The sequence below is a fragment of the Anas acuta genome, chromosome 4 (genome assembly GCF_963932015.1).
Source record: "Anas acuta chromosome 4, bAnaAcu1.1, whole genome shotgun sequence".
Lineage (NCBI taxonomy): Eukaryota > Metazoa > Chordata > Aves > Anseriformes > Anatidae > Anas > Anas acuta.
In genome coordinates, this window is record NC_088982.1 from 72497468 (window position 1) to 72512374 (window position 14907).

Consider the following 14907-nt stretch of genomic DNA (forward strand, 5'->3'; position numbering starts at 1 on the left):
CTCATTGGGTTCAATCATGTGTAATTTTGCCTTTTTTTTTTTGTCATCAGTGGAAGTCCATTTTGTTCATATATCATCCATGTGAGCCAGGAAGCTTTCCAGGAATCTAACAGTTACTGCAGACTCAAAGTCTCTAAAAGACCATTTACTTTGTGCCCAACTTCATCTTTATTCATCACACAGTACTCTATAATTACACACACTCAGAGATTTTAATAAACAGATTGTCACTGCCACAGCCATCTTCACCATATAAAAGATGTCTAGTCGAGCTGGCAAGCTTCCCTTTCCTTAGAGCCGCTTTTACTGTGCATTGAAAATGAGACTGTAGGACAGCAAAACCAGGTGAAACAGGCTGTGTTGAACACATTCTGAACATAAAGCTTTGCTCCATCCTCCCTGACATTGCAAGCTTTCCTTGGGCCGCACCACATGCTCATTCATGAAAGTCACTTTGTGATTATTTGTGGTGGTCCCAACTCAGCCTGCACTGGTTTGTGGTGAAAGACAACCTGTCAGTTCCTTGGGCAAGCAAGACAATGGCCCCATAAATTATAAGCTCTCCAAAGTAAGCCACGTACATGTTTCTTGTTTCAGCCTTGTCAGCCAAGCTGCAGAGATCTTTCACGCCCATTATTTGTAACTGCCTGGAAATCAGGAGAAACCGTCCATATGGGAAATTTGACAAAGCTGTCAATAATGCCTCTTTCACTGTAGATCTATGCCAAAAAACCTTCTGCTCATACAAAATTAGACAATGATTTTAATTTTCCCTTTACTTTCCCTTCTAAGTATTTTAGGAACAAAGAAATGAGCCTACAATTATGCAGGAATGTAAGTCAAGGATGTATGCGTAAGGGAAGTATGGACAGTGCTACAGAACCAAACTAGCAATCAAAACACTATCCATTACTGAGCCTCTGGGCACACATTTGATAGAAGCTACTTCTGGCAGCTTGCACATCTTGCACACAATTGATAATTGAATTGTGTGCCCCTAGTTTGGGGGTTTAGGTGGATTTAGTTTGGCATCTGTTTATAAACAATATACAGGAAAAACTGGAATAACTTATAGTCCCATAGTACTGCTATAAATGCAGAGTAATGCAAATTTAAACCAGTTTAAATGTACAAGTTTGCATCTGGGACATTGAATTCATTTATTGCATAGCTGTGCAGTTTATTTTTGAAGTATAACCCAGACTCTGTTAAAGTCAATAGGCATTTTACCACCTGCCTCAGCACAGCCCAGATTTTAGCCTTATGATATGTGCTTGCACAGCAGCAGGAGAGGAAAAAAAAGAGACCAATAGGATGTTTTGCATTTCATATTCTTGGCCAAAATGGGACTTCTCACTGACACGCAGCTAGAGTGAAAGATGGGAGAATACTCCTCTTGTAAGTGCAGCTCTTTACCCAGAAGACTTCACAAAACCTAAGCCACTTACAAATTTTGTCCAGGATTGGAGATGACTTCCCCCTGGGCCTGTTTTGCATCTGCTTAGGACTGCAGAACTTATATATCTGCCCTAACCAGACTACAGTACATTGAGGGGATTGTGATTTGAGTTAATAGTAGACCTGAGGATGCATTGCTTGGCCTTCAGGTCTGTGCTGTCCTGCACACATCCCTTACACTTAAACACAGGCAGTTAAGGACCATGGAAAAGCCTGGAGATGGCACCTGCTTGGCACTGGTTGTGATGCCACCAGCATGTCATTGGCTCTATCTTTAAAGGAAGCTGCATGCGTTACTTCTAGGAAAGTCCTTTAAGAACTCTGAAGCACAGAGTGAGGGCAAACCTCATCCCAAATGGGAAGTCCATGCAGCATGCTGGGCCCTAGGCATAGGTTGGTCTGATGCTGCATCATCTCAGGGTTCCCAGCATCAGAAGGGACACAAGATTTTACAGCTTGCTGTCGTTGCTTGTGCTGAAGCAGCACCTCCAGGTGCAAAACGATGTAGCGGCATGACTTCAACATCCTCACTTTCTCCTCCTACACTGCTGGGGGAACACCAGGGAAGCTAATTAGTGTCATTCAGCAGAAGCAAGAATAGGAGGATTTGAACCTAAACCCTGAAAGACGTCTGAGTTTTCAAGCAATTTTCCTACTTTATGTTATGTTTCCACCTACTTCTTTGAAAACATTTATCCATCCAGCCAAAAATCCCACCCTGCATTTAGATAGTCAAAGGTACTGGTTTAGGCATGCTCGGGTTTGATAGCAGAGATTTTCATGGAGTCAGGTTGCAGGCTGCAGCTGGGAGAGCTCTTCTGAACTACATCCTACCACATTTAGCAGCAGTGGGGAAATGGAAACAGGGCCTGTGCTTATTTCGGAGCGCAGACAGGATCCTCTGTGTTTAAGTTGTCACTTGCAATGTGGGGGAGCGATGGCTCGGAGTTCAAAAGAGGAAAGGAGAAGTCAGAGGAAAATACGTCAGTGCACACCAAATTGACAGCAGACATACGCACACAGCATGCTCGTATCTTCCTTGGCTGTAAGTTTAGCATCAGTGGTAGGGCACTTCAGTCTGCTGCATTTAAAATGCTTCCCCTGTATTTGGATATACATATGGGATGCTCAGAAGAGCTTTAAAGCAGGATTTAAGATTTTTTTTTCAAAAGCATGTAGAGTATATCTGTTACTGCCCAGTTTTTATTTATGCCTTTTGCAGGGCAGCGCTGTGGCACAAAGCGTAAGGAGCCCTATTTTTGCTGATAAAGAGCCTGAGCAACAGTTCTTGCTTGCTTCTCAGCAAATAGGCCGATATCTACTCATGGCTATAAAACCTGCCACGAACAGCAAACAGCTGGTCTGAGTTTATTGTCCTTCAATAGTCTGTATCTTGGAACAAACGGCTTTTCAAAGGCAGGAGTCTCAGGAAGATCTGGAGTCTTTAAAGCAGGCTTTTCCATTTTCTGTGTTAAACACAGCATTGCATTCCTGCTTTAAAAAAAAAAAAACTTGTTAGCACAGCTGAGAAAAAAATGCTTGATAGAAAGGCATAAGCCATCAGCTCTAAAGATGGGATCAGCACAAAGCATATGGAACTGAATTAAGACAAGAAAGCTTCCAAAAACATTTAAGGGAGGCACTGATTTTCTGGTTTCACTCTTCCTTACAGGCCTGTCATGAGCCTTTTCTTTCTCATTTATTTTGTTTGCATATCTTTCATTAATTTCCTCTTTCCATCATGTAGATGTCTGCTAAGCTCCATGTTATTTGAACGCATTTTCCTCTTTCTCTCCACCTAATTTTTCTTCTTCCATTTCCACTTTGTCCTTGCAACTTCAGATGTCATTAAGACTCCTTAAGACTTTATTCCTCCAGGCTGCTCATGCTCTGAAAAGGGAGAGCTGACAGCTCATTGTGCCCACAAGCTTCTTGCCCTGGGAGAAGGTGGATTTCTCCTCCCACCCTCCCCAAGGATGCTGAGAGCAGAGAGCCCTTATTCCCTTCTCCCCATTCTTGGGTCATTTTGTGTGGTCTCCACCACCTGGTAAATCCTCCCTCACTTGGCACCAAGGGCAGAGACACTTCTGTTTGCAGATGGTCAGAGGAAAAAAGCCCAGGCACAGCGGGATTAGAACTACCCCACTCCTTATATAACTATTATGAGATAATATTCTGAGTAATTGGTGCCACAAGAAGTCAGCCAGATGCCCCATGCCTCTTGTTTTCCAAAACGGTTTCTGCTTGGGTGCTGAGCACAGCAACCCCATCTTCAAGCAGGAGCCTGGATTGTCAGGTTTCAGTGGAAAAACTACTGTAAAAATGTGCCTCCTGCCTCCTGGACTGACAGATAACAGTAGGCTAGGTGCAGAAACAAGCAGACACTGCGTGGCTCTGCTCTGTGCTCTTGCAGGACAAGAGGCAGCTCTTTCAGGTTTCCTAATCTCAGCCTCTCGCCACACACAGACACACGCGAGAAGTACCTGTAGGCTAACATCACTCGGTGACAGAAGGCAAAAGCTTTTATGCAGGGAGCATCAAACGGGGCATTATGCGATGTGACACAGCACACATGCCTGGGAGGAGAGGTCAGAGAAAGAAGCATGAAGCAGCTGAGGCTTGGTTCAGCTGTGCTTGGGTGCAGCCACACAGGGACTGCTTATGAGGCCTGCGACGGGCCAGAAGGAGAAGGAGGAGGAGAAGTCCCCCTCCAGGAGGGGAGATGAAGTCCTGCAGCCCCTCTCCCTGGGGGACAGGGCCTGCAGGAGGATGTGTTTTGTTATGGTGACACTGCCACTCTACAGGTATGGCCTTCGCCCCCTTGCTTTCTCCCTGCTCACAGCGAGTCACAGTATATACATACACACCTTCTCCTCCACCTTTCCTTCGACTTAATTTCCACGGTGATATCACCCTGGGGACTTCCTCCTCACAGGGGCATACATCCCAGAAGTCTTAAAACTAAATCATTACATTCGGTACTAGGACACCAAGGAGGTGGGGCTGAGGTGAACGCAACCAGCTCAGAAGCCCTACACAGTGTCTCAGAACCCACTTTCCAGGTAGGAAACCGCACAAAGGTAGGCCTTCGCTCACTTGAAACACATTTGGTGTGCCTGGAGGAAGTTAAACCAGAAATATTCATAATTCTACACATCTCAATGCTTCAGGGTCATCCTTGCCGTGCTCAGAGCATGAGGGTTTAGGCAGAACCAGCACGGGAACGGAGCTGTCAGCAAACTGAGTGAAGAATGCATTTTACATCATCTCCAAAATTGGGGATCATAAAACTGACAGGAGATGAAGACCCACGGTGCTAAAAATAAGGCATTCTCAAACCCTTTGAGGTTCAGATGTATATTTGAAAAGCCTTAAAAAAAAAAAAAAAACAAAAAACTAAGCTTGTGATTTCCTTCTTTATCTGTAATTCCTATTATTTATGGAATATCATAATTTACTTTTCAAAATCTTGTTACCTCGTGAACACAGCTGAATCTGAGGTTACCCCACTGAGACATTGCTAACATACAAACACCTCCAAATCTCAGAGATTCCAGATGTAGCAATTCATCTTCGTCACCATGGTTCATTCAAAGCCTGCCTGTCTCCTCCTGAAAGTGGGGCCTTCCCCCTCTCTGCATGATAGACACCAACAATCATCGTTGAAACAAAGACTGTTTTGAGGCCAAAAGTGGCCTGGGCCTCCGGAAATCTGCATTTATATTCCGCTCTACTACAGGTCATCTTTGTAACATTGGGCAAATCATTTGATCTTTCCTTGGCCCATTTTCCTTCTCTGAACAGAAGAGAATAATATTTCCATACCTCACAGAAGAGTTATGAGCATAAATTAATTCATATTTATGAGGTACTGAAGGGATTCTGATGAGTACCATAAAAAGGCTGACATATATAAAACCCTCTCTGTGTTCTGGCTTTCCACTGATATAGCTGTTTTCCTCTACTCCTTAAAGCAAGGACTTCTGTTCCCAGAGTAATATTTTTCACTTGTGACACTTCTTGATTTTACCTCAGAACAATAAGTACTTGTACGCTGCAGTTGCAGCGATTATTTTTATGCATGATGTGCTGTATATGAGACTTTGTGTCCTTTATAGCCAAACAGAACAGAAGAGTTTCTTTTAAGATTTATTTTTAAAGACTGTGAAAAAGCACCAGGCTTGCAGCTGACAAGGCTGAAGCATGGCACCTTTACACAATAAAACAGAGGGAGGAGGGCAAACAAGAGAGCACTTCTTATGATTGCCATTCAGTCCTAGGGGGACTCACGGTGAGACAGCACAACGAGAGCCAGGATGTATAAGCTACACCTCCTTACTCCGTCTGCAAAACACAAGTTTGTAGGGGGTCACTGGTTATTTTTCAAGCTTCAGGTGAGAACCTACATATAAACAAACCAGGCTGAGGAAGCCAATCTTCTGTTCTTAACCTTTGCACTTGAACCACATCATCGGCACACAAGCTAAGAAATCCTTAGCAGAACCCACCGTACAGGTATTTATCCCTTCTGGCAACTTGGGCAGGCATCTATTCATCCTACCTGAAGATGGGGCTGCCCTCAAGGGGAGCAAGCAACCCTGGTGCCTCTGCCTTCTCCAGCTCCCAACACCTGAGCAGTGCTGGGACAGATCCCATTTTCTGCCCCTTGTCACAAGGGCATGGGCTGTCAGCCTCACCTGAGCACTACTATTTCAGCAAATTCTCACAGAAGAGCAGCCACACATTATGGTCAAGAAGATCTCAGAAATAGGAAGCAATGTCATCTGCTTATGGTCAGTGCATTGCTATGGGATCTGATTAAATCGTGTCACTGTTATGTTGGGTCAGAAGAGGGACTTGGGAAGCATTACAAAAGTGTTAAAGGTGTTGTAAAAAGTTTATTCTCCTAACAAAAAAAAAAGTTAGCTTTGCAAAGGATATGACATGTGCAAATTAAGCTTTTTGTTGCCTGAATGTAGTTACCTGTAAATGCCTATTTATGGCGAGACCCAGGCATTATAGCAGTTTGAAGTAGTACTTCATAGCTAAGTTCACACAGGTAAATGAAAGCCTTCAAAAGATGCAGGAAGAAGTCTGACTGCTATGTAAATCAGCTTTAAAACAACTCGAGAAAAAGCAATTCAAAGTATTAGGAATAATAGGAAGCTGTATGACACCGTTCAGACAAGAAGATTGTCTGAGACTGAGTCTGGTAGCAAGTAGGATTCAGTCAGAGCTCCGATTATCCTCGCCTCCGAATGTCATTGAGCCTGAAGAGAGAGCGCCAAGGAAGAGAGAAGCATTTTAAGCCATATACTGCCACTTGCAGGTCAAAGTCAGTCCATGTCAGGATAGAAGCACACATATGCCTGCACGTGTAATGCAGAGTCTCAGTGAGGGATTTGACAAGTGTACTCTGGAAGAATTTGACATCTCCAGAGATCAAGTTTGGACAAAGCTAGCTTTGCTGCCTGTGAGGAAGCCTTTAGCAGCAAGCACATCTCAGTAGCTGGGATTGTGTTTGGCTTACCGGCAGCTGAGAAGGATATCCAGATTTTCAAAGCCCTGACAAGAACATAGAAATACCCACATGTGGAGAACACGCTCTCGAATAACCCAAACTGATGACAGCAGAGTCAGTTTGGGACCACACCAGGGTAAGTCATGGCCTTTGGGAAAGGCGCACGTGCATTTAGACAATCTTGGTCCCACTTTGTGGGATCTCTTGCTCTTGGTGCACATCCACACTGCCATAGCAGAGCTCACACTGCACCAAGCTTTTCTTAAGCAGCAGCTGTGAGGCTGCCTGTGCCATGGGCTTTGCCATGGAGAAGCAGAAGTTCAGGCTGTGGAAGGCTCCAGGTGCTGTGTGCAGTTGAAGCAAGAGAAGACAAGCAGTCATAGAGGGGAGGGAGGGCAGGAGACCTGCCTTTCCCAGCCCACCACGATGCCTGGAGGCTCAGAAGCTGGCAGAAGGGCCAGAGTGACACTAGTTCAGCACGTCCCACTTGGCACAGTCCCCAGGGTGAGGTCCAGGAGCGTCACCTTGGGCAGCACTTTACAGCTGCTGGCTGCATTTGAAGGAAGGATGGCTGGTGCTCCGGTGCTCTCCAGGCCTCGAGAAACAAAACCCAGCAATGCTCACCTCCAGGTCCTCATCGCAACGCCTATTTGAAGGGAATTCAAAGGCATCCTTCCATTTTAGAGGGAGGCAGGGAGAAAACTAAGTTTCACGCAACAACATATGCAAGTGGTGGCCCCCACCTCGCAGCAGGGGTGCATTCCTGCTGACATTTTAAATTAGTAATTCATCAGCAGGGCCTGAATTACCTTGTAAATATCATATTACTGCATAGCCATATTATGCCTGCATGATTTCATCACAATAGCATCCCAGTCATAATTTTGGCTGCTGTAAAAAAATAAAAGCAGTAAGAAGTGTGAGGTTATGAAGGCATTAATTGCTTTCCTTCCAGGCAGCAGAGTGGCCATGCCCTGCACTCCTGCAGCACACGCTGACAATACAGGATTTGTTCTCCTGCTAACACACTGCTGTACTCCCACGTGCTCCAACAAGTGGGAAAAAGTTTTCATCCTGGTGAAAAGGTGATTGAACCTGCTTGTCTCTGGTTTTGGGGTACGTGGCCAGCTTATTGCAATAAAATGAAGAAATAACTGTGTCTGCTGTTTCCATTAAGTACTTTTTCCTAGCTTCTCAGCTGTTCACTTAAACAACTGCCTTCCTGAAATTCAGCAGCACTGAGAAAGCTGCCGTGGAATTAATTGACAATGGTAACTGAACATGCTCCATGATGTAAGATTTAATTGCTCCACTTTCAGAAGATTATATGCATTTCATTCAATGACAGAAGCATAATAATCATTGGACTTAAGCTCAAAGTCATTACTTGCTACTTTCAGATCATTTTGTTCTTGCATTTTTTGTAATTAGGGATTTTGTCTCAAGCATCCTGAAGCAGTTCAAATTTGTTTACACTTGCATAGGCTGTTCCCTGACAAATTTTTGTGGAAGTTTGCTAATTTGTACCACAAGTTAAAATCCCACTGAACACTAACAAAGTGTTACATGCATACAACATTAACTTGAAAACTCAGAAGATTGCACCTCTCCAGATTTATGTTCATTTATTATGGCTGCAACACAGTGTTTTTATTCCTAAGTATTCTTATTTCTAAGTATTTTGACAAATTTTTATTAGTACAACAGCATCTCAAGCATGATAATAGTGTATTAGTAATCTAAGCTTGAGCTCTTCATTTTCTACAATTAGTCCTTCTTGAAAAAAATATAAACTTATCTATCTGGAAAAAAAATAAGTTACTTCAAAAAGGAGGAAAAGGATAATTGAACTTAGCTTTTATATTTTTCAGTATAGACCTTACCTATACTTCAATGCCAGCCAATTCTTCAAATGTGTGGACACCTGTCATTCAAACAACTAATGGGAAAGACAAAAACATCCACCTAGGGATATTCAACCCTATTTCCTAAAAAGCACTGCATGCAGCCTGGCTGTTTGTAACTCTGGTTAAGAGGTACAGACAATATACACACAGTTCTGCACACCACATGGCTCTGTTAGCAAGCTTTGGTTGCTCTCATACCTCAGACTATGCCTGGTTTGATGTTGCAGGCATCCAAACTGAGTCAGATTCCTATGACCAAAGGGTGTGGGAAAATTAGAACAGTCAATTAAGCCAAACCTCGCTCTGTAACCTTAACATAAGTTCATTTCCCAGAGCATGGGTGAGCAATTGAATTCTCAAACCTGGGTTTTCTGAATTTGCTTTCTACTTTCCTCCTCTTAAAATTTAGCTTCATCCCATATTTACTGTTCTGGGGTCTAAACACTGGGTGGCATTAATATTGACCCTGAACATGAACCAAAAGAAAAAGTAAAAAAAAAAAAAGGATTTTGACTCCTACAGCTATATGCGATTGAAGAATTTTAGGATCATAGGAGAAGCCCTGAACACCTGAAGTTCTCCTTCCATGTCCTTAGACTGCTATAATATAAATCAAGCACAACCAAATCAGAAGAGGTTTACTTCTAAGGCTTCAGACAGCAACAGCTACATGTTTTTGACATCCTATGTGCACCTACATCTGTGCCCTGCCACATCTCATCTGTCCTCAGGTCACACTCAGCCTCCCACCCCAAGACCGAAGCCCATTGTCAACCTCTGCAGTCTGCTGTGCAGAACTCATCAGCACCCTTCATCTCCAGCTTCATATGCCAAGCAGAAAAATTGTATATGTGGATACTCTGCCTCAATGGCTCTGTAGCCTGTGAGCCAGAGAAGCTGAAGAACATGTGCTCAGCACAAAATCATCTGGGGCAGATTTTAGAGAAGTCCTTCCCCAAAGCCCCAAGACAATGATGTAAAAGAAAAAACACCTGAAACCTCAAAGATTTGTTCCCATTTGTTAAACAGATAAGTGAAATATGACATTTTTATTAAAAGGGGGAGGAAATGCAGAGGAGACTTAACCGCAGGGTTTCAGAGGACACAAACCAAATCACTGAATCCCCCTTAAAATTCCTTAAACTCAGATCAAGATTGTAAAGGTTAGGTCAATCTAACTTAAACACACGTCCAAGTTACATAAACCTAAGGCCACTGGCAAATACAGATGTAAATAGCACCTGTATTAAAAAAAAAACTGAAGGAAGGTTTTGTTTTAAAACTTCAATAAAATAGGTTCCTCATGTGAATATGCCCACAGATGAAAAATATCCACCCCAGAGAAGTGTTTCAGAGACAATTCCTATTATACACAATTCCATGGGCACAATTAGAAGTAAATATATATATAGTGGTGTAGTGAGCAAGTATCAAGCATATTTAAAAGCCTGGTTACCCAAGACAGGAAGAAATGCATTTTGTTTATCTTTTCTAATCTATGGAGAATCACATAATTCCTGTGTAGAAAAGCTCTAATTATTCATTCAGGCTTTTAATGGCTTGAATAAGGCAACTGCATTTATTAAAGGGAAGAGCCAGAGAAGGAAGGAACTTAGAGTTTGGGGTCAAAAAGCAGCTTCATCCTTTTCTAGGTAATAGAAAAGCATTCCTCAGTTATTTAATTCCAGGACATTAAGTTTGTTGTTAGTTAGACCAGAGTTAGGAATATGGAAAAATACTTACAAAGCATTGTTTTAAATTATAGAGAGTGAAACTGAAGTGATCAAACACCTCAGTCTACTGCAGACAGTAGTATAAAATAAAACCCTAGGTCTAAAGTATGTTTTTCCTCAAGCAGCTTAATGTCAAAGCAGTATTCATACCCGATTTCTGTCCTACTGATATGGGAAGTGTGACAAGACATTTTGATGACTATCTTTGACCTATCCAACTAAAATCATCATATAAATGTCTTAAGACAGTCAGTAAAGCAAGAAGTCTGGGACTAAGCAGGGTCATCGGTTCAGATGGATGCAGTGCTGGTTTTATTTCAAGTCCCACAGATATCGATGCAGTAGCACCACAGCTCCTGCTAACAGGAATGCCAAGTAAACCTGTAGCTTTTCTAATTCAAGGGACAAGTCCAGAATTTCATCACACATGCACCTGGAAATGTCCAAAGACCTAAGAACCTGACATATCTTAAAGCATTTGTCTTTTCTATTGCAGCCCTATGGTAGCTGGAACCTGACCTCTGATATTCAAACACTTTATACTTCTGCATTGTAAAAGAAAGCTGAGGAATTAGTATGAAGAGTCCTAGAGTACATCATTTTTCTTCTGCACCTAGCAGAATAACACTGAGTCGCAGCCAAAAGTCCCCTACTTAGGCTGATGGGGAGCCAAATCCTTTGGATTCCTCTTGCATTCACTTAACACAGAAACACAGGGCAAAGATGCTGAATTGCTCTGCACACCACGAGCTGAGAGCTAGCATCACCAGCTCCAAACCAGACATACCAAACCCAGCTGGACTTGTGCTCCACCATATTTCCCAGATTTGAGGTTACAGTCTCTCAAAGCCAGATTTGGAGCAGTGCTGCCTCATTCAATAACTGGACCTGAGGGCTTCGCACAGCCTGCTTGCGGGTTTGCACCCAGTTCCACCAGTCAGGGATTTAGCAATTGCAGTGGAGAGCTGAGTGCTCCGGTACCAAACCCTGTCAGGCACTCAGCACCCACCCCCACTGGTACTGAGGCCCCAAATGTTCAGTCCTTTAAAGGCCAGGACAATGTTCCATTGATTTTGCTCCCCCAGTTTGGAATCTAGTATTAATGCTGTGCTTGTTAGTTGGCCAGCCAAATGAGGCTGTGACTATAAGAAGTCAACAGCTCAGAAGCCTGGGGTTTAATACTTCATATAAATTCTGGCACCGCTTTATTTCCTCCATAACATGGTCTCACAGTTGGCTGAAATTCCGGGGGGGAAAGAAGTGTATCCATATATTAATGGTGTACGGGGAAATGCCAGCTCCGCCTCTGATAAAGTTCCTTTAACCAGATGTATAATTTTGCTCATTAGCAAACTGACGAGGTATGCATTTTCTGTTACAGATGCAAATGTAACATTTGTATGGATCAGTAAATACTTTTCCACTGCAATGTAAACAGACTTGACAGTTTGAATCTGCCAGGAATTGCAGTGATAATTATGCAAATGCCATACAATACCACAGGAAAGCCGTTTCCTAAATATTCATGTGGGAATATTTATGTTACAATTATAGCAAGATACGTACGATTAGAAGTGTACTGACCATAAAATGTCTATGACAGCTCTGTTCTGCAAGAGCAATAAGGAAAAACCTCAGTGCCTTCCTTCATAATTGTGGCCACAAGAATTATTGCTAATCACTCTTATTTATCTGCCTCCAGGAAGCTGGCTACGTGGTCCATCCACAAGTGCTCCCATAGCTATATGTTGCCCTACAGACTGCCAGAAAGTGTCAGTCACCACCACCGTACATCAGACTGGGTTACCTGAGGCCATGCTTGCTGTCAGTCTGAAGGAAAACATTATCTGTGACAGCAGCATCTTGTGCTTTCTGGGCCATTTTAGGAAAACTCTCATCTCGTTTGTATGGCTGCAGATTAACAAGGCTTTGTGGGGGGTCTGAAGATCAGTTCAGAAGAGAAGGTGATGAACTCCACATTAAGTATTAGAAATAGTGCTTCTATTATTACAATAACAGACCTTGCAGATCATTTAATGCATGAGCATCGGGTGTAGATTAGTAGTGGGCACAGCATTAACCACTCCTGCCTCTGCACTGTCAGGAAACTCAGTGTCAAATCAGCTTCAGCTAACAATTACAGGGGATACACAAGAACCTGTCAAGCCCCTTGGCAGAATGAAGGATTCCTGGCATTTCAACAATAAAAAGCTTCCAGACTACTCCCATTTTGTTTTGATGAAGTCCTATTTCCAAGTAGTAAAATATCCTGTGTCACATCAAGAAATCAGACAACCATATCTACTACCCTAAGTAGATACTACGCTGAGGTAGCAACAAATCCACTTCTCAAATAGTCTAACCAGGTCACCACTATTGGTGAGAATAGGAAGAATTACAGTTCCTGTCCCAGCCTGAAGGCTGAGAGCTCCTTAGAAACGCACCAACATTAGCTGGCCTATGACCTTAATCAGGAAACTTCAGAGAGGATTAAAAATGGCCTGCTTATAGAGTTTGTTGCAAGGATGGAGGGTTTTGATAACTACTCAAACCTGAGAATCTTAAAAACCTCATAAGACTAACAAAACCTCTTTTAAGGGCCAGAGCTTAAGAGAGATAAGGAAAATTTATCACCAAGGTAGAGCATGTTGGAATCATAGGTGATGAAACAAGTAAAAAGAACATGCTTAGAAAAGCCCCTTCATCTGAATTTGGAGACTTTAAAACTCTTTAAAAGATTAAACATCGTGTTGTCCAGACCCTTTTCTGCTCCAAACCCATGATGAGAAGGCAACGCAATTTGAGATCTTGCATCTCAGTACTTTTTTCCACGTACATGACAAGAACTCCTTACTTTGCACCTGAACTTACGACTACTGACATGAGGAAGAGCGATTTTTGTACATGGTGCTAAAATTCTCCTTTTAGGAGGAACATAAGTTTCAGACACAGAAGACTGAAGCTGAAGCAGATTGAATATTTGGTATACACACCTGTCAGAACAAAGGCTTCTTGACTCTCTCAAAGAGAATGGGATTGTTGTCACTGAATTTTTGGCCTTCTTGGGGAAAAAAAAACTCAGTGACAAAGCACAAGTTGTTGCATCCTCAGTGTTTACAGGACCATCCTCTTTCCTAGCAAAGTTACAGCACTTCTTATTTCAGTGGATCCACCAGGACTTCATTAGCTCTGGGATTCCACATCTTCAGCAGGTAACTGAGCAACTGCTAATAACCCCTCTGAAGATACAGAGAACATTTTTCACTGAGGGCCCTGGAAACACAAACAAGAATGTTTACTTGTAATTTGTTCTCTGACCCTGTCGTGCCACTATGATCATGTTTCCAGCATTTTAGATCACTATTGACAATAAGAGGCCTTGTCCCTGCGCCAGGCCATCACCACATGGAAATGACTGTATACCATGAGTGGCGTGAATGATGCTTATGTGAGCTCTGCCTTAGGCTGGAAAGATTTGTTATAGGGAATGAAGTGGACTGACAAAAGAAATAAATAGGCCCATGCCTTGGAATACTTCCTGGACCTTTCCTATTAACTGAATTGGTCTTCGACAAGAGAAGTTGGTGAAAGGTTGTCATGATAGGGAAAGAGTAAAAAAATCAAGTAGTTATAATCTTTACTGCATTAATCTTGTTAATAATTATCTCCCATCCAATTGATGCCAGCAGCAAATTACAGAGCAGATTAAAATGTCTAATTTTTCATCTAAGCCTACCATTCCCTCTATATTTCTTGGTGTCGCAGCTGCAGAAGCTCTTCCTGAGCTGTCTTACATGAACAACTTTATGGCTACCTTTCATTTTTTTAAGGCTAACCTGCACTAGCAATAATACTGACCTTTAATTCAAAAATATCTAAGAAGGAGCAGGACGTGCTCTAAATCAAACATTAAAGAAATGTAGTCTAGATTTAAAGGATGCAATCAAGTATGAGAATTTAATATAACTTTCCAGTAGAAGTTTGTACTATGTGAATATTGCCTAGCTTAGACAGTACAGAAAAGCTGACTTGACAGTAAGTGTATATCTTACTTTGCACCATGTAGATCTTCCTGCATCCTCCAGATATCTCTAGCTACTGTGCTGTAAGAGGACCAAAGTACATCAAAATAAGCATTAGAGCTTTAACACAGTAACACCTGTACAAATTCTAGCCTCTGCCTCCGGAATACTTTCTCATTAGCCTTAAATTTGGATTCAAAGATATCACGCCCCTCAGCTAGTAACAGCACGGGAGAGAAGGCAGCATTCAAGAGGAACATACAACA

General features: G+C 42.5%; 1 long non-coding RNA gene across 2 annotated transcripts in view; it reads right to left on the minus strand.

The window, feature by feature from the left end:
• Positions 1-746: 746 nt before the first annotated feature.
• Positions 747-14907, minus strand: part of LOC137856517 (uncharacterized) — a 29379-nt gene continuing 15218 nt past the window's right edge. For both annotated transcript variants that reach the window (XR_011096534.1, XR_011096533.1), the window contains exon 2: positions 747-2949. This is a non-coding gene — a long non-coding RNA (uncharacterized lncRNA). The remainder of the gene's footprint in view (positions 2950-14907) is intronic.